We start from the raw sequence: 20,918 nt of genomic DNA, 5'->3' as shown, positions 1-20,918 counted from the left end.
TTAGGTGAAGGAAGCTGCCTAAGGACGCAGGAGTGACAAGTTTTGGAGTGACACTTCCCTCGAGCCTTCTGACTCTTTATCCTGGTAATGCCCTTTCTCCTACTCTTCACATACAGCCTCGTCTAAGCCAGACTGTGTTTCTGAACTAGGAAGTTTCCCAATGTTCACAATATGTTCTTCATGTGTGTTGTTCAAGACAGTCCATTGCTTTCTAGCTGCCCTTTTCCCCATTGACTTATCTCTGGACTGACTGGGAGGTGGATGCTGTACTTGCATGTGCAATTCCCAATTCGTTACTTCCTGGTGGACTTGATTTCTTATTCTGGGGCCCAGGAGGGTGAAAATTGCCCAAGAACATCCTAGGGTTTATTTGGGGCAAACTATGAAGAAGGTAAATTGTGCCCTTTCTTCCTTTCATTTGACTTCAGTAACTGCCTTTTCGCTAGTACTATCCCAACTCTGCAACTTTCTTACTATTTAAAGTACTTTTATTGAACCTCTTCTGTGAACCTGGATCTGTGCTCCATGTTGTACATATAAAGATAAATAAAATATGTTTTACTGTAAATTCAGGAATGTAAACAAGTAAGTAGAGTGTGATATGATAAATGCTATAAAAAAAAGCTTCTTCAAGGTAGAGAGAAGCACAAAGCAGGGAGTACTAAACCATTACTAAGAGTGGGGGTTTGATAGTTCTAGGTATACTCCCCAGGGCTAGAGCAAGTTGAGCTGGTTTTCAGAAGATAAAAGATTCCCTGGGCTGGATGTGGAGGTCATGTTGAGTAACCGGTGAAGAATCAGGCAGTCTGGAGGTACAAGGTCTGATTTACCAGGGGACAAGCTGGAAACAGTGAGTAGTCCATTATGACTGGGGCAGAGTCTGTAAGATGGAGAGAAATAGGATGCAAAGCTGAAGAGGCAGGCCAGAGACAGATTTAGAGAGGGCTTGGATATCATGCTAAAGAGTTTAGACTTTCTCCTGTTCTGACCAAGAAAAGCCAACAAAGCATTTTTATCAGGGCAGCAGTATTATGAGACTTTTGTTCATTCTGGTGGCTTCTTGGAAACTGATCCAACATATTTTAGAGACACAGTTTGAGGGTAGGATAAAACTGAGAGATAATGAGGGACTAAATGAATGTAGATGCAGTGGAAAAGGAAGACAAGGGTTCTGAGAGCTATTTATGAGAGATTTATGAGAACCCAAAGGGAATGCTGACCAGGGTTGTTAGGTTTCTGACATGAAAATATATGGATGGTGATACCATGCAGCAAGAAAGAATTCCAGGTCCAACAGGCTTCCAGAAGGGATGAAAATAAATAAGTTTGTCTTTGAATGTGTTTTCATTTGAAATTCCATTTGTACATCCAGGTAGAGATAGTGAATGAGGGATTTAAAATATAGGTTTGGAGTTTAGGAAAGCAGTTTGGGCTAGAGACAGAGATTTGAAAGTTATTAGCACACAAATGGTGAATAGATGTGTTTTTTGTAAGAAAAAAAAAGGGTAGACTTTATTCTATAGAGTGAGAAGAGAGCTAGGTAGAGGATGGAAACTCCTGGCATGCCAACATTTAAGGGTGAAGAAAGGAAAAAGAGAGAGAAATTGTTTACTGGATGATTAAGGGAAACCAGACAGAAAGAGTTCACGGAGGCAAGGGACAAAAGAATTTTAAAGAGTTAAATGTCAACAGAGCAACAGGGAATAAGACACGGAGTGAAAAAGGGTCAGCTGGCTGTGGCAGTTACTAGGTCACCAGAGACCATGGAAGAGAAGTTTTGTGAAGTGATGAGGCCCAAAGCCAAATGGCAGTAGTAGGTTAGGGAGTAAACAAAGCTTGAGCAAGTGAAAGCAGTAAATGCAGGCTACTGGTTTAAGAAGCTGAGGTTAGACAGGGTGACTTTGCTCAAGGTGGTGAGGCTCGTACGGGGTGTAGCCAGGGCGTCATACCAAGTGGCCTGAGGCATTCAAATATCCTTTGAGGGTTTTCACTTAGTCATTTATTTATTTATTCAGGTATGTGTTGGTCACCTACTCTATTCTAGATGACCAGGAGTTAGACCCCTTAGATAGCGTATCGTGCAAAGCAAGGTATGGGTAAGTGTCAAGAACAGTCTAAGATTTTACTCTACTTGCAAGCTAACAAGTTAGCCTGCCACGGTTTCATGGCAGCTGGCTGAAGGGAGGAGACTCCTGGGTCAGGGAAAGAGAACAGTTGATTGCTTATAGCAATAACAGTAACCAGAGTAACATCATTTTCTTAAGCCAAGTTCTTGAGCCTCAATTCCCATAGGGTGGGTGACACAATTAGGGCCATGTGATGTCTACATACACAGCAAGAAGCATTACAGGGGAAGAATTCTGAGCTTAGGGAACTTGGATCTTTTATAACAGGCAGCAAGCATTGCCTAACCTTTGCCCCAATATTTAACTCTATTATATTGGACAGCAAATAAACCTGCCTTCTGCCTTCTACTTCTAGCTTCCACAGCTGTCTGCTATACAAACATTCAGGAAAAAACAGTCCAGAACAAAGGGAAGCAGAGCTTCTACTTGTAAGATGTGCAGAAATACAAAAAAACCCATGGAAAATTGTCTCTGAACAATGATGTGGTATAAACTACAAAGTTCCTACTTAATATTCGTTTTCTTCCACTTAGTAATAAAACCCAAATAGATACCAGACAGAAATGTACCTAATTGAAGACTGCGTGAGAGCTGGAGCTCCAGCAGCCTTCTTGTGACTGAAGGTTTTAGCTACACATCAAAAGGGGTAGAATAGAGTGATAGGAGGAGTCTGGGTCCCTGATAGCAGCTATGGACTGACTGCCTACCCCTAGATTTTATGTGAGTGGATAAATCTTTCTGTGTTTATGACATTATATTGGGTTTTGCACTATAATGGCATATTAGCAGCCATACACTAATAGTTACTATTAGTAACTGAATGCAGTTACTAACTAACACAGATGAGGGAAAGAATCCTAGACAGAAGTCAAGATAACGAGGGGATTAGAATTACAGCTTTCAGTTTGCTACTAACTTACTGTGTTCCCATGAGTATGCAACTTGACCTCTGTCAACTTCATATTTCTCAGCTAACTCTTAGGTACTTCCTAACTCTAACATTCTTTTGGTTTTCAGTTCTTAAAATATCGATCCTTTTTTGTTTTTCAGTACTCCTTTGTTCTGTATCTTATTTTCTTTTGGACAGGTGCCCATCTGAAAAGTAACTGGATGAAAAGAAATCAGATAATATCTTAATTTGTTGTCTCCCTTCTCCTAAAACGGAAATATTGCACTTTGGAGATGTCTTAACCTAGGAGTACAACTTTCTAATGGATTCCCAGGCTGTTTATTTATTTATTTATTTGGCCGTGCAGCATGTGGAATCTCAGTTCCCCAACCAGGGATCGAACCTGTGCCCTCTGCAGTGTAAGTGTGGAGTCTTAACCACTGGACCACCAGGGAAGTCCTCAGGCACTTTTAAGCTTAGTACGTGAAGGGCTTAAATGAAAATAGCTCATAATAATGAAAATTATCTGTTATAACTTCTCTATTCTTAGTGCTTAGCACAGAACCTGGCATGCAATAGGTCCTCAATAAATGTTTATTGATAAACGAACCAACACCCTCATTTTAGAGAACAGAAAAATTAAGGGCTAGAAATGGGTGGGGGATGATCTCCTTTGATTATATTTGATAAATTGCTACCTTCACTACCATGCGGAATGCGGCCCAGAAGTTTTCATATAAAATAAATCCTTGATAATCTAAAATAGAAGAGGTCAAAAAGAAAAAAAGTGATATTTGAGTTAAATGGTTTCTGGTTATCAGTTTTTCTTTTTTAAAGAACAGTAGGTCATTTGTTCGCTGGAAACATAGCTGTCAGTTTAAATTATGCCCTCGTTTGAGTAAATTGATATTGGATAATGAGATTTCACTGAATGGCTATATATATTTTTTTCTCTGGGCTAAATAATTCCAGTTCCTCTAACCTTTTCTCATGAATTCTATTTTCTAGGTTCTTAATCACTCTCTTTGTTCTCCCATGAGATTGAATAAAAATGTTAACCAGTAACACATATCACAGGATGAGTTTTACATGAACATTAGCTCTACATCACCTTTAAGTACATCACGTCATTGGTCACTCTAGTGTCAGATCTAGTCTTTTATTATATACTAGAATACTATTCTTCCTAACTAATGTGTGGAATTGCCTCTGAGTTTGTATTAGTCTGTAGGTCCATGATGCCAACTCTCTGTATATTACCAAGAATCTAAATAATTAATATTAAGCAAACCAAATGGCAAGTTAGCAGGCGGGATTTTCTCATTTTCAATCTGAATATTTCATCTGTTCACTCATGAATCCATCCATCGATTCTTTCAACTAGCATGTATTGTTCTCTTACTCTGTGACAGGCTCTGTGCTAAATGCTGCTGTAGACACAAAAGAGAGCCCAGAGGATCAAGGGTCAACACCAACTATAAACCAGCAATTACAATAGAGTGTGGTCAACACAAAGATCTAAAGACAGGATGCTATAAGAACATGACTGCCCCCGAATGCACTTGCGTTCAGATATCTTGAAGGACAAGTAGTTAACCAGGCAGAAAGAGTGGTTGCTGCACTATGTAATACTAACATATACTATAAAATAGTTATTACTCCTAAAGGATTGTAGATTGGGGGAGATGACTTTATGCGCTTGCCATGATACAGGACCATGACTGAAGTAGAATGCCTTTCCTGTGTCAGGTACTATGTGAGATGCTGGAGCTACAGCAGAGAATAAGCTAAATATGTTGGGGAGCTTAATGTCTAGAGGAGGATACAGACAAGGGAACTGATGGTTAAAATTAGTGACCTATTTTTTCTCAGGACAGTATCAGTTTATTCCCATTGCCCTGTCTTAATTATTAACCATATTCCCTTTCACTTTCAAAACTGTCCCGGTTTGAATGATAAAATTTTATATGGTCATCCTTGTCATGGTACAATGTGACAATTGCTACCCAAGAGGTAATAGAGGGTGTGATGGGAGCCTTGATGAAAGAAGAACAAGAAGAAGCTTCTAACGCAGTCAGTGAACCAGTACACTGATGTTACTGATGACTTATTTCTAGAAATTTACAAATGATAGCGATGAGGTAAATTCCTTATCCGAGAAGAAATACTCAAAAAAACTACCCAAGAAACTGTTTTAATAGCCTGACCCCGGGAATTGTTGATAACTCTGTTACACTGGTGCGGAAATGAAGGTGTCTAATGGAGCATCAAGCTGTGTCCATGAGAAGTCAGTTTTTCTCATATGCAATTAGCAGAGCTGTACAATCAATAGTGTGTCCCTTTGGAGGGGTAACAGAATCAATCGGTTTACAAGATTACGCTTGTCTGGACGGCTGTCCATTCTGTTGGAAGAATGTTTGAGCTGCTATCAAAATGAATCCTGAAGTCACCCAAATGAAAATGTGTCTCAGAATTTCTTGAAGGTCCAAGTAAAGCGCTTGTGCACGTTTGGAAAGAAATGGATACACACATAATCGTTCAAGGTATTTTTACTTTTTCCCATTAAACACATATATATATACCTTGGAGGAAGAATCAGGAACATTTAAACTCAAAAGGCAAAACATACTTTGAGAATGGATTGAATTGATAAACAACAGATTATGTAAAAATGACCCCTTTTCTTGTATGTGTGAGGTTGGGGTTCCTTAGTGGCTTAGTGGCGTGTCATCCAGTCAGGAGGACTCAGAAAGCTAAAGAGAGAGGAGGAGGGCTGAAGAGATACCTATTGTCATGCATCCATTTATCATTCTCAACTGTCTGTAACTACAGGTCCAGGGGAAGAGAAAAAGGAAAGTCTCTGAGAAGGTAGCATGACTTTTGAAGAGCCAGGATTGGAAGAAAGAAGTAAGGGAGAAAACCAAAAATATTTAGCATCTCTACATGCCAGGCACTGGCTGAGTGCTTTACTTATGATGCCTCCTTGGTTCCAACAATGATCCAGGCGTAAATATGATGAAACCCGTGAATATGGGAAACCCGTGACTTAGGCAGTTTCAGTGATTGGTCCAAATGTAGGCCACATACACTGATGGTGCCTCAGCTAAAGCCCAGTTTAGTTAAACACCAATGACTGTGTTATTTCTTCTATTTATTCTTCCAGTAATATCTTGGGTCTTAAAAAATGGATACTTGTGATATGTGAAGTTGGTGAAAGGAGAGGAGATTCCTAAGGGAAAGACTGGCATGAATGGAGGTTCTATTTTAGCCGGGAGTAGAGCATGTTTACAAAACACATACCATAGACTCTTCTTCCATCATGGCTAGAGGTAGCCAAAATACAGCATAATCTTTTTAGCAGCAGAACAAAGAAATAATAATAATAAAAGATGAAATTAAACAGAGAAGATTATCATGTTCTCTGTAAAGAATAACCAGAAGATTCATCTCGGGCCCTGTATCAGTTGGAGTTCTTGGTTGCAAGCAACCATTACCACTTTTGGTTAACTAAAGCAAATGAAGAGGGGAAATCCAAAGAACTGACTTTCAGGAAGCGTAAGAACCAGGACGGCTCCTGGAATCAAGGAAGCAAAAACTGACAGTTTCTTCTAGGAGCTGCCACCAGCATAACGATCCAAACTCCAGTTTGGCTACGGGCCCACTCTTTGATGAGTGCAGCAAGGCTGCTTGGTTGAGAACAAAGGAGGTAGTTCCACAAAGCAAAAGCCATGTTAAAAACTACATGATGTTATAAAAAAGAACGAAATAACGCCATTTGAAGCAACATGGATGGACCTAGAGATTGTCATACTGAGTGAAGTAAGTCAGACAGAGAAAGACAAATATCATATGATATCACTTATATGTGGAATCTAAAACAAAAAAAAAGGAACAAATGAACTTATTTACAAAACAGAAATAGAGTCACAGATGTAGAAAACAAACTTATGGTTACCAGAGGGGAATGGGGGGAGATAAATTGGGAGACTGGGATTGAGATATACACACTACTATATATAAAATAGATAACAAATAAGGACCTACTGTATAGCACAAGAAACTCTACTCCATACTCTGTAATGACCTATATGGAAAAATAATCTAAAAAAGCATGGATATATGTATAACTGGTTCACTTTGTTGTGAATCTGAACACCTGAAACGAACACAACATTGTAAATCAACTATACTCCAATAAAAATTATTTTAAAAAACCTACGTAATGTCAGCAAAAAACAGCCTATTGCCTTTAATTCTCACCACTATGGCTTTAATGCCCTTCCCCTATATATTCGTTTCTTAGAACTGCATAACAAATTACTATAAACTGGGTGGTTTAAAGCAATGGATTTATTCTCTCAAAGTTTGGAGGTTAGACATCTGAAATTAAGGTGTCCTTAGAGCCATGCTCCCTCTGAAGGCTCTAGGGAAAACTCCTTCCTTGCTTCTTTCTAGTTTCCGGTGGCTCTAGCGGTTACTAGCATGCCTTGGCTTGTAGCTGCATCATTCCAATCTCCCACTCCATAGTCACGTGGCTTTCTTCTCTGCGTGTGTCTTCTCTGCGTGTGCGCTCCTCTCCTTATAAAAAAAAGTGGCCATTGAGCTTAGTGTCCACCCTAACTCAGTATGACCTCATTGAAACTCAACTAATTACATCAGAAAAGACCCTCTTTTCAAATAAGGTCACATACCGGGGTCCCAGGTGGCCATGAATTTGAGTTGGATACTCTTCGATCCACTGCACCCTGTCATTCTTAAAGCATTTGCTACTTTCTGTCAGAAACTAACTACACTGACCTTTAATTGACGACTTAAGTGTGTCTTTATATGGGGCTGTGAGCCTTTAAGTATATAAACATGTCATGTTTATGTTTTGCTCAGCATCTAGTACAGCGTCTGCTACACTGCAGGCACAAAATCAGTTTACTGAATGAATACGTAAGTGAATACACAAATGAATTACTAACTAGTAGAAGACATTAAAAAAAGCTATAAAACTCATGAATGACACTTGGCATGTAGCCCTACACAAGATTAGAGTCCCATGGCTCTGTCATATACCAGAATAACACTATTGCAGAAACAGCAAATAAAATTATGTTTCCTATCCCCCAGGAGGGTTTATAATGAATCGACTATTGAGAAAATTGACTTTGCTTCCACTTTGATTCTTACAAATTCTCAGAAAAAACAGACAATTTCCAACTTGCATGTATTTTCCTTATATTTCTCATCTAACTGGCCTTTTCACAGTGTGATTACATCATGCAATGCTGTTTATCTCCTCCCTTCCTTGGCCGGCTTTCTTTACTTTCACACCCATTGCAGAGGAGTTTGCTTTTCCTTCAAGGATTTTATTTTTGTACCCTGCTGGTCTGCACTTAATTTACATCTTCTCCAGCTTCAAAGGTTTGCGGAGTCTGTGGCTTCACCTCCTTAACAGTGGTCACTTTACTCTTTGAAGTTGAGTTTTCATTGGAAGAGAGACACTGTGTCTTTTGGCTCTTTCTCTTCACCCACACTGTCCGGAGATGAGGGCAAACCACAGCTGCCCTAAGGATTTTATGGGATAAACCTGATACTTTCTGAATATAAGGAGATAGTCCGCTTCCCTGCTATGACTTGGAACAGGAGAGAAAAATGATTCTAAGTTTAGGCAAAATCTTTAGAGGCGCTGATCCTTAAGTGTTGCTCTGTCATGGGAATGTTTTGGGCATAAGAGGACATATGCACATTCCCACAAATCACCTGCGAGAGGCTGGCAGCGCTGTCTTTTATTGTTGACTCCCGTTTCCACAATATAACCTTCCTCCTTTGCTGTGCCTGCCCTGATCACACTTCAAGTTTACAATACAAGATTTGTTTTCCATCCTGTTCCTCATGCTTTGAGAGAGCTCACTTTGATGACAGTGCCAGGAACTAATTGTGAGGGGAACCAATTGTATGGGAGGATAAAGTCCATGGAGGCCAGAGGTCCACTGCATCCTGAAGAGAAGGGAGGTGCCATAAGAGGATGTGATTCCAGGGAAGATTCCCGACTTCCTTTCCTTGAGAACTCTCAGTATAGGATGTCCAACTCTCCCACTGGAATTAATGAATCTTATGTTTGGAATGGACTATAGAAAAATTCAAGCTATTTTAGAACATGAATTCCTTGGGCAATTGTTATAGAAAAGAAAGAGCTGAGAGTCAGATCAACAGGAGGCAGAATCTTAGCTCTGCCTCTGGTTGGGGTAACTTAGGCTAATATTAACAATACTGGCAAGCATTTATTTAGCACATACTATGGGCAAGGCAATGGGATGAGTGCTTTGCCCTCAACAGCTTATTTTATCTCAATTAACAGTTCCGTGAGTAGGTATTATTATTCTTATTATGTCTTACAAAATAGAACACAAATATACCAGGTCAGACATGTCTCCTAAGGTTACAGAATTACTAAAGAGGAGAATCAAGTCTTAGGGCAAGGTGTTGTGTGCTCATGTGCTGAACAACTACATAACACTGTAAAAAACTATACCTTGCCAAGCCTTGTTTCCTCATATGGAAAATGAGGCTAATAATCCTACTTATAGTTTAACAAGATTAAAAAAAGTTGTGGCTGGATTGTGAAAGTGAATAGCTAATTACCTAGAACATACGTTTTCAACATGATTGTTAATACTCTTCTTTCTGCCTTTCTCTCTTCTGGAAACTACAAACCTTACATCTCACCTTGGGAGACGCTGGACAAAAGGCTTTGCTATTGTCCAGCATGGCTTGGTGACTTGGCCCAGTGGTTCCACAGGGCTGACTTGCTTATACCCAGCCAGCCCCATGAGAGCAAAGTCACGGGAGCGGACTCTACAAGGCTGCCAGGCATCGCTCTCTCCTCTCGGCACATCCTACTTAGCACAAGACTAATACGTGTTGGCCAGAGAAGCCTCCCTTTTGCTCCCTGTTTCACAATATCTTGATGAAATGTGGTTCAAAAGGGCACCAACCAAGAGTTACACAACCTCCCACTCCTGCAGCATTAAGAAACTAAAGCATCCTTCTGACTCTTCTGCAGCTCAATTGGGGAATCCGGTCAACCTCTTAGCCCCTTAGAATTCCCAGTGCGGATAACCTAAACCTTAGCCTCATTTCTCTAGGGGGCTGTCATTAGACCTGCTTCATTTATATAATTTTCACAGCCATCCTCCAGTGTCAGTGCCCAACTTTACACAACCGAAGCTCAGCAAGAATCAGAACCTCATTCAAAGTCATGCATGAAGAATTCAAACAAGATCTGTTTGATTTCAAGGCTCTTTATATTATTCCACTTTTCATCATTACACTGGACTGGCAGTCCAGGGAAAAGTATTCAGAAAAAGCATTCATTCATTCATTTACATATATTTATTGAGAGTCTATGATGTGCCAAATAGAGATGCTGGGGATATAGCAGTGAACAAAGAAAACTCTTCTGTTCTGGCACGAGCTTGCAATCGAATTGAGTAGGAAACAAACAATGAATAAACATATACATGTGTAAATGTCAGGTAACAGTAAGTGTCAAGAGGAAGATAAAACAATAAATGCTGGAGAGGGTGTGGAGAAAAGGGAACCCTCTCGCACTGTTGGTGAGAATGTAAATTGATACTGCTACTATGGAGAACAGTATGGAGGTTCCTTAAGAAACTAAAAATAGAACTACCATACGACCCAGCAATCCCACTACTACTGAGAAAACCATAATTCAAAAAGAGTCACGTACCACAATGTTCATTGCAACTCTATTTACAATTGCCAGGACATGGAAGTAACCTAAGTGTCCATCGACAGATGAATGGATAAAGAAGATGTGGCACATATATACAATGGAATATTACTCAGCCATAAAAAGGAACGAAATTGAGTTATTTGTAGTGAGGTGGATGGACCTAGTGTCTGTCATACAGAGTGAAGTAAGTCAGAAAGAGAAAGAGAAATACCGTATGCTAACACATATATATGGAATCTAAAAAAAAAGAACGGTCATGAAGAACCTAGGGGCAGGATGGGAATAAAGACACAGACCTACTAACGAATGGACTTAAGGACACGGGGAGGTGGAAGGGTAAGCTGGGACGAAGTGAGAGAGTGGCATGGACATATATACACTACCAAATGTAAAACCGATAGCTAGTGGGAAGCAGCTGCGTAGCACAGGGAGATCAGCTCGGTGCTTTGTGACCACCTAGAGGGGTGGGAGGGAGGGAGATGCAAGAGGGAAGAGATATGGGGATATATGTATATGTATAGCTGATTCACTTTGTTATACAGCAGAAATTAACACACCATTGTAAAGTAATTATACTCCAATAAAGATGTTAAAAAAAAAAAAGAGTCAAAGCAGGCTTCTCTGTTAAGGTGACTTCTGAACGGAGCCTTGGATGAAGTGAGGAAGCCATTGATGTGGGTACTGGGAAGGAGCATTCCAGGAAGTGGAGACAAAGGGTGCCAGGTCCCCGAGGCAGAAGTGTGCTCCACATGTTTCAAAAAGAGCATAGCGGCCCACATGTCTGGCCAGAGTAGGTCACATCACAAATGATCCCTGCTGGGCCATTGAGGGGTCTTGGTGTTTTGTTGTGAGAGAGATGAGCTGGGGGAAGGGGCGGAGTGGAGGGGGCTCTGACCTTCAGAAAGTCACTTCAGTCTCACCACTAGAAAATGAAGGGCTCGGACTGCATAGATAGTTCCCAAGCCTGGCTGCACGGCAAATCCCATAAGCATCCAGTTAAAGATCTAATTGACTGGGCTCCTGCCTAAACCCACAGACCAGGATTCAGTAGGTCTGGGGTCCCAGCTTCACTGGAGGTTCTGATACCCAGATGTATTTGGCACCGTTTTCCTAGACCCATTCTAGGATTTTCCTGATCAACCCCTCCATCCATCATTATGTCTGTACAGGGAAAGAGCAGTAAATACAATATTAGCAGGTGTGAAAAGGCTTCTGTTATTGTTATCTGTGTAAGCAATTACAGTATGATCTCATTACCTTCCTCTCTCATGACTGCTTTCTTTCTTCCTCTGAACATGAAGAAGAGATTAAATAGCTAAAGAGAGCAAATTATTACATTCTAATGCAGAAGGCTCTTGGATCAAACCCACTATTTCTCTGTGTACTTTTCTGATGGCCTGCAAATTGACCTGATCAAACTGGAGACTTGCGTGCTATCTAAATAATCTGCTTTATATTCTGTAACATTACTCCAGTTACTCATCCTTTCAATAAACTTAATCTATTGATTTGGATGCCTTATTCTATTTCACACTCTTTCTCTTGCTCAAGAAAAGCCTCAGTAGTCTCATAATGAAAGTAAAATAGACTTAAAACGCTCAGGGAATTTTCCTTCCCCGACACCCTTTATACCAAACCCAGCCATGATAATAAGCATGAAAAACTGCTACAGCTTCAGGTGAATGAATTTTGAATTTGAGAACTGACATAGATCGCTTTGCCTACTGATTCGTGCTGTGTTCTAGATTAGGAAGAATGCATTTCACAATGTGTAATCACAAGTGGAAACTTTGATGCCCAATCTTTTAGAGGATCAGTTTAGACCATAGATTTCTCTGGCACTAGCTCAGCAAACTTTTTCTGTGAAGGACCAGAAGCAAATATTTTAGGTCTAATATTAGACCATGCTGCAACTACTCAGCTCTGCTACTGTAGGACAAAAGTAGCCATAGATAATATGTAAATGAATGGGTGTGGCTGTGTTTCAATAAAACTTTATTTACAAAAACAAGTGACGGACTGGATTTGGCTAGCAGCCAATTTCATTGAATTCCAGTCTAGTCTAATTCCCCTGCTTTTGTTTTTTCTTCTCATTTTAGATTATGACATTGAAGCCCAGAGACGGTACTGACTTAAACTTGCAGCACAGCCGAGAAGGGAACCTGGGTATAATGCTCCTTAGGTTACACCAGACAGATCTTTCCCAGGGGTTCATGTTGATATTCAGGCACATGCACTCCCATCTTCAAATGCAGAACTGAGAATGAGTTGAGTACAGGCTGGTGAGATATTGGTATGTGCGTGAGACCCCTGTCAGTGGCTCTTGTGCCTGCTGCCTATCTTTCCTCTTCCCTGTCTGGTTGTGGGGCTGTGGAAGGTACTGTTAATCTGTATTAAAGGTACATTTATACTTTCTGCAACCATAGCAGGTAAGAACCAAGATATTAAAGGAACTGAGAGTAAATATTTGAGACCAGCTATGAGGATGGCATCAGTGTTGGACCCGAATGCATTTACAAACATACTCCATTATCCAGCTTTTCTGTAAATAGACTGTCTCCCCCAAAAGCTTCCTACTTACTTTCCTCTGAGCATAATTTGTACTCAGTACCATGGATTCCAACTAAAATTTTCCTCTTTTGGGCCTAAAACACCATTCATTTGATTTTTTTTTGAGAAGTGAGATAAAAGCAAGTGGGTTGCTTATAATGAAACAGAAAGTTCCAAACTCCAATTTCCTGTAGCTCCCCAAATCTTGCTCCAAAAAGTTGAATACAGTTTTGTCTTCTTGCAAAATTTTGCTTATAATAACAAAACCCTCACATTTCTCTTAGATTAACGAAGACCCTACATTTTGTTCCTTATTTTACTCTTTTCTACAGGAATCTCCCATACTGAACTGACTTTTGGTCAGAACCTGAAGAGCTATGGAATTTGCTGTGAAATTGCCACTTCCTATTTATTAATGAAGGTTGAAGGACAATAGTCCTTGCTAACTGGAACTTTCTCTACCCTATGCTACTAACTCCTCAACCATGATTCCAGGGTTACTTAATGTTCCTTTCCCCTAATTATAGTGACCACACCCATATCTTAAGCTACATTTTGTTTGTTTGTTTGTTTATTTGTTTGTGGTACGCGGGCCTCTCACTGTTGTGGCCTCTCCAGTTGCAGAGCACAGGCTCCGGACGCGCAGGCTCAGCGGCCATGGCTCACAGGCCCAGCCGCTCCACGGCATGTGGGAGCTTCCTGGACCGGGGCACGAACCCGTGTCCCCTGCATCGGCAGGTGGACTCTCAACCATTGTGCCACCAGGGAAGCCCTTAAGCTACATTTTAAATCCCACATTGGTTGACTTCAGACTCATCTCAGGAATAAAATGGACAGAGATGACATGTGTGGACACTTGTACAATACTGTTGACAACATATTACATTTAGTTGTCACTTTTGTTTTTATTTTCAGCATTTCTTCCAGGGTACTTTATTTTTATGGCAAATATCTGGATACTAGAATAAAAAAAAAAAATCACTAGGTTTCCAGCATCTGGTTATCAGGCCCCGCTTTTCTTAAGTTCTAGGAGGAAAATGTTTTTCTCTCACTATTACTAAAAATCGATTCTCTTTAGTGATTTAAAAATATTTTAAGGGAAATATATCCCTGCCCTTTTAAGGATCAAAAGCCATTTGTATCAGCAGAAAATAAGGTTGTAAAAGTCCCATAAGACAAAAATTATAATTAAAAAGTGATCTTAAATAATTCTATGCAAAATAAATTCTACCCAATTAAGTAGTTCAAAGGAAGAAATGATGTAGACCTGTGATTTACTGCAGACCTTTTGAAAATTGGAAGTAAGAATTGGAACAACTACTGCCGTTAAAAAAAAAAAAAAGAAAAATCAGAGATGAATTGTGTTACTAGAAACTGTCCTTCCCTAATTACACCAGCCTTTGAAAGAACAAGCTGAGGCCATGAAGAATATAATGAAGGTAAAGTCAAAATACACTTTGGTTGTATATTTCTCCTAGCAGTCTTCAAAAAGAAAAACTCACCTTACAGGGAAAAGGTGAATGGCTAGCAGGGTCTCCTTAGAGACTTTAAGGCATCTTGATTTCAATGTTTGTACCGATTTCTGACTGACTGATTGAGCCATTGACTGGTGCTAGGTATTCTGCCAAGCACTATAATGGTAGCCTCTGTTTTATGGGTCAACATCACTGCCACTAGAGTTTGACTTTGCTGCAGGTACTCAGATGACGTTATCTTCTCACCATCCCAAGGGCCTCATCACTTCTCCCTAAGTTATTCATTTCTATGGTCAAAGCCCATTCTGCTGACAATACAGTGTAGGAATATACCATATTTCCATGAGTCACTCAGTGTTACACTTGGTGAGCTTTCTTATTCTTCAAACCTCACCTACATCTATTGGGCCTGATGACATGTAGACACTAGGAATACAAGATGAATGAAACACGAAAACCTCTGCTCTAGCTGGAGAAACACATATGATCAAAATGTCTTATACTGGGACAAAGACTTCAATAAAATATAAGAGTCAGTGGGGACTCAGGGGAAGAATTTGGCAGCTTTGTCATGGACAGCAGTCTTCCCAGAAGTGACACTTGATTTGAATCTTGTAGGTAAACAGGGTTATTATTACCTTTTTTGCCAGGCCAGCTCCACTATCTATGATAGATCCTTCTTTCACAAATGTCATTTCTGGCATCCAACCTCTGCCTGAGACTCAGAAGACATTCAAATGTATCTTCTACCCCAAAGTCCCTACTCAAAGGAAATTTAGTGCTATACCAAGACTAGACTAACTACGAAACTCCTTTACTGCCAGCAAATATTTTTATCTACTTGTGATACTCTCCCTGAGATCGAAGGGGACTTTTGATCATAATTTACTTGAAAGCCCCCAATATACATCTTTATTATTTCTCCATTGGATCTCTTTGGAAATAGATCTCCTTGTTGTTTGCCTGATTTGACAGATACCACTCTTGTACAGTAAATTCTATACACTGGGTTCCTTAACATCTTTCTGTGAGCTCCATGATTTTTCTCTCTTCCTGGTCACTTGACAGAATTAAGGAGTTGGTTGCAGCTAAACAGCAAAAAAAAGTATGAAGGAAGAAACATGTAAAAGGGACCAGAGAAGGAATTTCTCTGATATAAATGGAAGTAAAAAGTGGCACACATGAGAGGACACCCACTTAGGAGACACATCTACTGGACTATAAATGAGCATGGGGAAGAGGCAGGAGATAAAGCTGGGGAGACAGGCAAGAGCCAGACCGGGAAGCCATGCCACGGATTTTAAAGCCAAGCCATTACATGCCATGCCGAGGATTTTGAGCTTCATCCTTCACGTAATCAGAGACTCATGAAAGATTGTAACCACTTCAGTGAAGCAAGGAGATAATGCAACTTTTTCTTAAAGTTACTTTGGTGGCAATAGGTGAGAATAAATAGAAGGGGCTCAAAAAGAACACCAGGTTGGAAGCTATTAGAAAAGCTCTAATGAGGAGGAACTAAATTGAAGCTGGAAAATAAGGAATTAAGAACAAGAAGGAAATGAGGAATTTTTTTAAAGACGTGAAAATTGAGGTCATAAAGACATTACTGACTGGTTTCATTTATTCATGTGTTCATTCATTCATTCATTTGACGAATATTTTTGATTGCTATGTGCCCAGCATGTATGTGCAAAGCCGTGAACAAAACAAACACTCAGCTCACATTTGGTTTACAGCCTAATGGGGGAAGAAGCAAATATCAATGGCGTTATTAGAAATAAAGTAATTTAGGGTTAAAAGGGGGCTTTTTTTTAAAAAATGGGGTTGTCAGAAAGACCTTTCTGATAAGGTGATATTTGAAAAAGCGCCTGAAAGAAGTGAAGGAATGAAACTGTAATATAGTTTGGGTCAGAGTTTTCTGGGCAGAGCCAATAGTATAACCACAGTCCCTAAAGCAGTGCATGTCAGAAGAGTGTTGCAAGAGGAGAAGCATATTGAAAGGAACTGCATTTTCAGAAAGTGTCCTTTGCCTCCAGTGTCCCTTTTCCTTTGGGCCCCAAACATGACACCTTCCTTACTCTCTTTTCTGAGGCCCTGGAATGTTCTATTGGCTTATTTTCGCCTATTAGAGTCCTAAAGGCACAGGGTGTGCTGGTTGTGCTTAGCCCTTAGAAACAGCAGGCAGCTGAAGGGTCTCGAGGCTTCATTTTTGGTTTTAGTGCTGTTTTTTGCTTTATTTCTTAAAAATAAATCCCTACAGAGGCTATTTATTACACAGCAGCAGTCAGCGTGCAGCAAGCAGAATTGCTTTTCATAATAAACCTATTCATCTTCTGGCATGTCAGAAATTTCTCAAATTGATAATTATAATAAATATGATTAATACCATATTATATTTCAGTTATTGCTGTAACATAATTGGGAACAAATATCGTATTGTGATGTTGACAGAGTCGGGTCGGTTGGTGCCAAATGGTGGGAACAGCCAACTGCATTTCATTAACAGCCACGTTCCTACAATGCTATTAAGTTTTTCATAATCCCTTTACTCAGGGTTGAGCATCCATTCTGTTAGACAAATGACTGCAACACTCACCCTGGAAGTAAACCTGCTGGTGATAATCTCAGCAAGATGGGCTCCCACAGGGATATTAGGTGCCCTGCCTGTGAAATATGCTGGGCAGGTATTGTGATGTTGCGTTGGAGGATTAAGGACTAATCAAAGGGTATGGAAAAGGGGTTGGGACTCACAGAAATGTAACAGGTGAGTCTGCATTTCAGGTGGCGGGAGGGGGAGGAAGGTAAGATGCCTCATGATCCCGCAGGCTTCTCCAACCTTACCTGCTTCTCCCTTGGTCATATTTACTGCTTCTGCCATACAACTACTGGCAGTTCTCCAAACACATTAGATTGTTCCCAGGCTCCTGACTTTTGCATTTGCAAAATGCAATGATCACCTCTTTATATGTCCTCCCAGCTTCTTTGAAAGTCTAACTCTTATTCATCCTTCCAAATCTGATTCAAGTGCCATTTCCTCCTTCAAGCCATATTCAACACTTGCCCATTTTCCCTCCACTGGACTTCGATGATACCGCACGTACTTGTCCATGACTATGCATCTTACAGTGTATTGTATTTACTTGGTTTCATGCGTGTCTCTCAAGTTCTCCTTGAAGGCAGTACTTAGACCAGGCAGGAGATGGCTTGGCTTAGAGAAAGTGCTCAGCAAGTAATTGTCGAACTGAACTAGAATGAGGGGTACTTAGAAACAGTCTGCGTACAATGGGGCCAAAGCTGCTGACCACTCTGGTGGCATACACAGAATGCCTCTATCGCACCGAGTGCGAAAGGCACTGCCAAGGGCCCTGGAGAGCTTTGGGACACTTTCCGTAGATACACCCATAAAGGCACACACATGAATGTTGAGGAATAACACATTTCCTTAGAATCATGGGTTCTCAGCTTGAGACAAATTGTAGATAATTTTCCCCAAGCCTGTACCAAATCACTTAGATTTATAATAGCAGAGATTCCTGGGCCCAGCCTTGACCTTACTACATTATTCATGTATCCATTCAACATTTAAGTACTGACTGAACACCCATTATTTGTCAGGATGCTGGGCTAGGCATTGAGGATAGAATACTGAGTAAAGCTAACATATGCCCCACATTCATGTGGCTTATTATCTTGTGTATATGGGGGAAGGGGTTGCAGACAGCCACCGACCAAGTCATTACACAAATAAATATGTAATTTATACACACACACACACACACACACACACACACACACACACATATAAACTGTGATAAAAAGTTTCAAGGTGATAGGAGTATGTCAATGGTCAATGGCAGGATCTGAACTGAATTCACCCAAATGAGTAGAAGTCAACTTGGTGAATAGAGGCTGGAAGGCAGAAAACTTTCAGGCAGAGGGAACGGCTTGGGCAGAGGCTAGTCGGCCAGAAGAAGCAGGTGACATCTGAAGAACTGGAGACAGGCCTGGGAAGCTGGAACATAGAGAGAGGAAGCTGGAGAGGTCGGCAGGGATAGGACCAATGAGGGACTTTGAGACTAGATTATAGTTTGGGTCTTGGTTCTCAAGAGTGATGGGAGGCCTCCCAATAGATTTCATCTGGATAGTAAATGTTTGGTCATATTTTATCTAAAGAGATCACTCAGTCTGCAATCTGCTGCAATAGGAAGAGGAACAAGTGTAGCAGCAGATCAACAAGTCAGGAGGCCCTGGCAGTGGTCCACATGCTCGTATAAGGATAGTAACAGTGGGGATAGCGAAGAGTTGGTGGATGCAAGAGATATTTAGGAGGATACAGTGGCAGGAATTGGTGATGGATTGAATAAGGATGAAGCGGAGGAGAAACTACTGAGGATGACCAACCTTTCTGGAGCAGATGGACAGATGTGATGAGATTAGATGAAGGTTTGTGGAGAATCAGACTAGATTTGAGGAGGCCTCCAGGATCTGCATTTTCAAAAAGAATTCCAAGTAACTCTTAGTCAATCTTGTACAGGTATAGCCAACTGGAATTAGAGAATTTTTGAACTGATACCTTATAATAACCAGACAAGTTGCCAGTCCACAGTGAGTGCTAAATGTTCCCATTTGTCACCTGCAAATTTTTGCATCTGAGTCTCAGTTCTTGTTGGCATTTTTTTTCCTAGCCCCACTTGACTCTCTAGCTCAGGGTTGTGGTGAGAATTAAATGAGGCTCTTCATTCACTCAAATGTACTTATTAAGCTCCTAATGTGTGCTAGGCTCTGCCCTAGACATGGGGGATTCAGAATGGAACACACGTGATACATACCCTTAAGAAGCTCAGGGTCAATGGAGAAAGGCAAATGGGGTATTAGTTTCATTTCAACATAATTAAATCCTACGCCATAAGAAAGCCCAGAGGAGTCAGCAAGCCCAGAGGTGTCCCAAGACATGGAGCAGACACTTGAAGTTAAGTCTTTTGGAATAAGCAGGACTGAGCCAGAAAAAGTTATGGGAGAGCGTGTGAGTCAAGGGGAAGCACAAAATCTTTGGACAGAGCGCAGACAGTTAGCATTCCTCCCTCTCTTCCTTCCTCCTCCTCTCCCTTCCTTTTTTGCATGTTCAAGTCCCCATCTTGTCCTGTCTACATTACCTACTAGTTTAACCTTTTTACTTCCAGAGTATGTACAAGTTATTTAGTTCAAGCTCTTATCACTTCCTTCCTATCCCTGCCAAGACATCTTACGGCACCTTGGCTACTAACGTTATTACTACCACTTCCTACTTTCCTGAATCTTCGTCTTCTCTTTCCTGTAATTGTCCTTTCTCTGTACTAAGGTTCATGTTGCCATCTGTAACCCCAGGATCCTATACTGACACTCACATTCCAGAATTTTGCTTCATTCATTACTAGAAGCATGTTCTTCTATCCGCAGTCTCTCTGGCATTGGACGGTGAAAGACATATATTCTTACCATAGTTTTTCCACGATGTTCAGAGATTGGGTGACTTCTATAAGTTCAACTGAAGGGTAAGGGGCAGAGCTTAAATCCAGATTTTCAAACACCCAAGTCCAGTTCACTTCCAAACACATCATGCTACCTCAGATATATTGTTTCCATGCCACCACAATGATCCCACACAATCTAGGAGTGCAAATGGCTTCAGGTGCAATTGTTAAACACTGAACTTTGTATCATTTAAATTGTTGTTACTTTTATTTTCAGGGTGGAAACAGCTGCTTTACTAGACATTTGGGCCCTTTCACCTTCCTAGGACTGTCTCCACCAAGTGTAGCTGTTCTCTCAAGCATTTCAAGGTCGAGTTAGGGGCTACCTAATGATGTCATCCAGGAGCGGGGATCTGGCTTCTCAGTTCAGTTTCTTCTCTCACCAAGTGGTTATATGAAGTTGCTCCCCCAAATGCAATCCTGTCTCCGCAGTCCCCTGCTGCAGGAAGGGCTGGGCGGCTTTCTTAACCTCTGCGTGTGGGGTGGCACCCCTGGCGGTAGGGTGGGATGTCGCCGTGCATTCTGTCTCAGACGCTCTGGCCCACATTAGCTCAGGATGTGCCCCCCACGTCAGGGTTTCCTCAAGAGCTAGTCGGATGCACAACACACTCTTGGATGCGGCTC

General features: G+C 40.9%; 1 protein-coding gene and 1 long non-coding RNA gene across 2 annotated transcripts in view; one reads left to right on the top strand and one right to left on the bottom strand.

Moving 5' to 3' along the window:
* The window catches only part of LOC125961636 (uncharacterized), a 344,208-nt gene that overhangs the window by 125,581 nt on the left and 197,709 nt on the right, over nt 1-20,918 (bottom strand). The window lies entirely within an intron of this gene.
* LOC117199659 (uncharacterized) lies at nt 748-14,393 on the top strand. The gene is made up of 3 exons (XR_004480956.2): nt 748-850; nt 12,859-13,052; nt 13,642-14,393. It is a non-coding gene; the product is annotated as an uncharacterized LOC117199659 (long non-coding RNA).

This window comes from Orcinus orca, chromosome 17 (assembly GCF_937001465.1).
Source record: "Orcinus orca chromosome 17, mOrcOrc1.1, whole genome shotgun sequence".
NCBI classification, from domain to species: Eukaryota; Metazoa; Chordata; class Mammalia; order Artiodactyla; family Delphinidae; genus Orcinus; species Orcinus orca.
The sequence above is the reverse complement of the archived record's forward strand: the minus strand, read 5'-3'. Positions and strand labels throughout refer to the sequence as shown.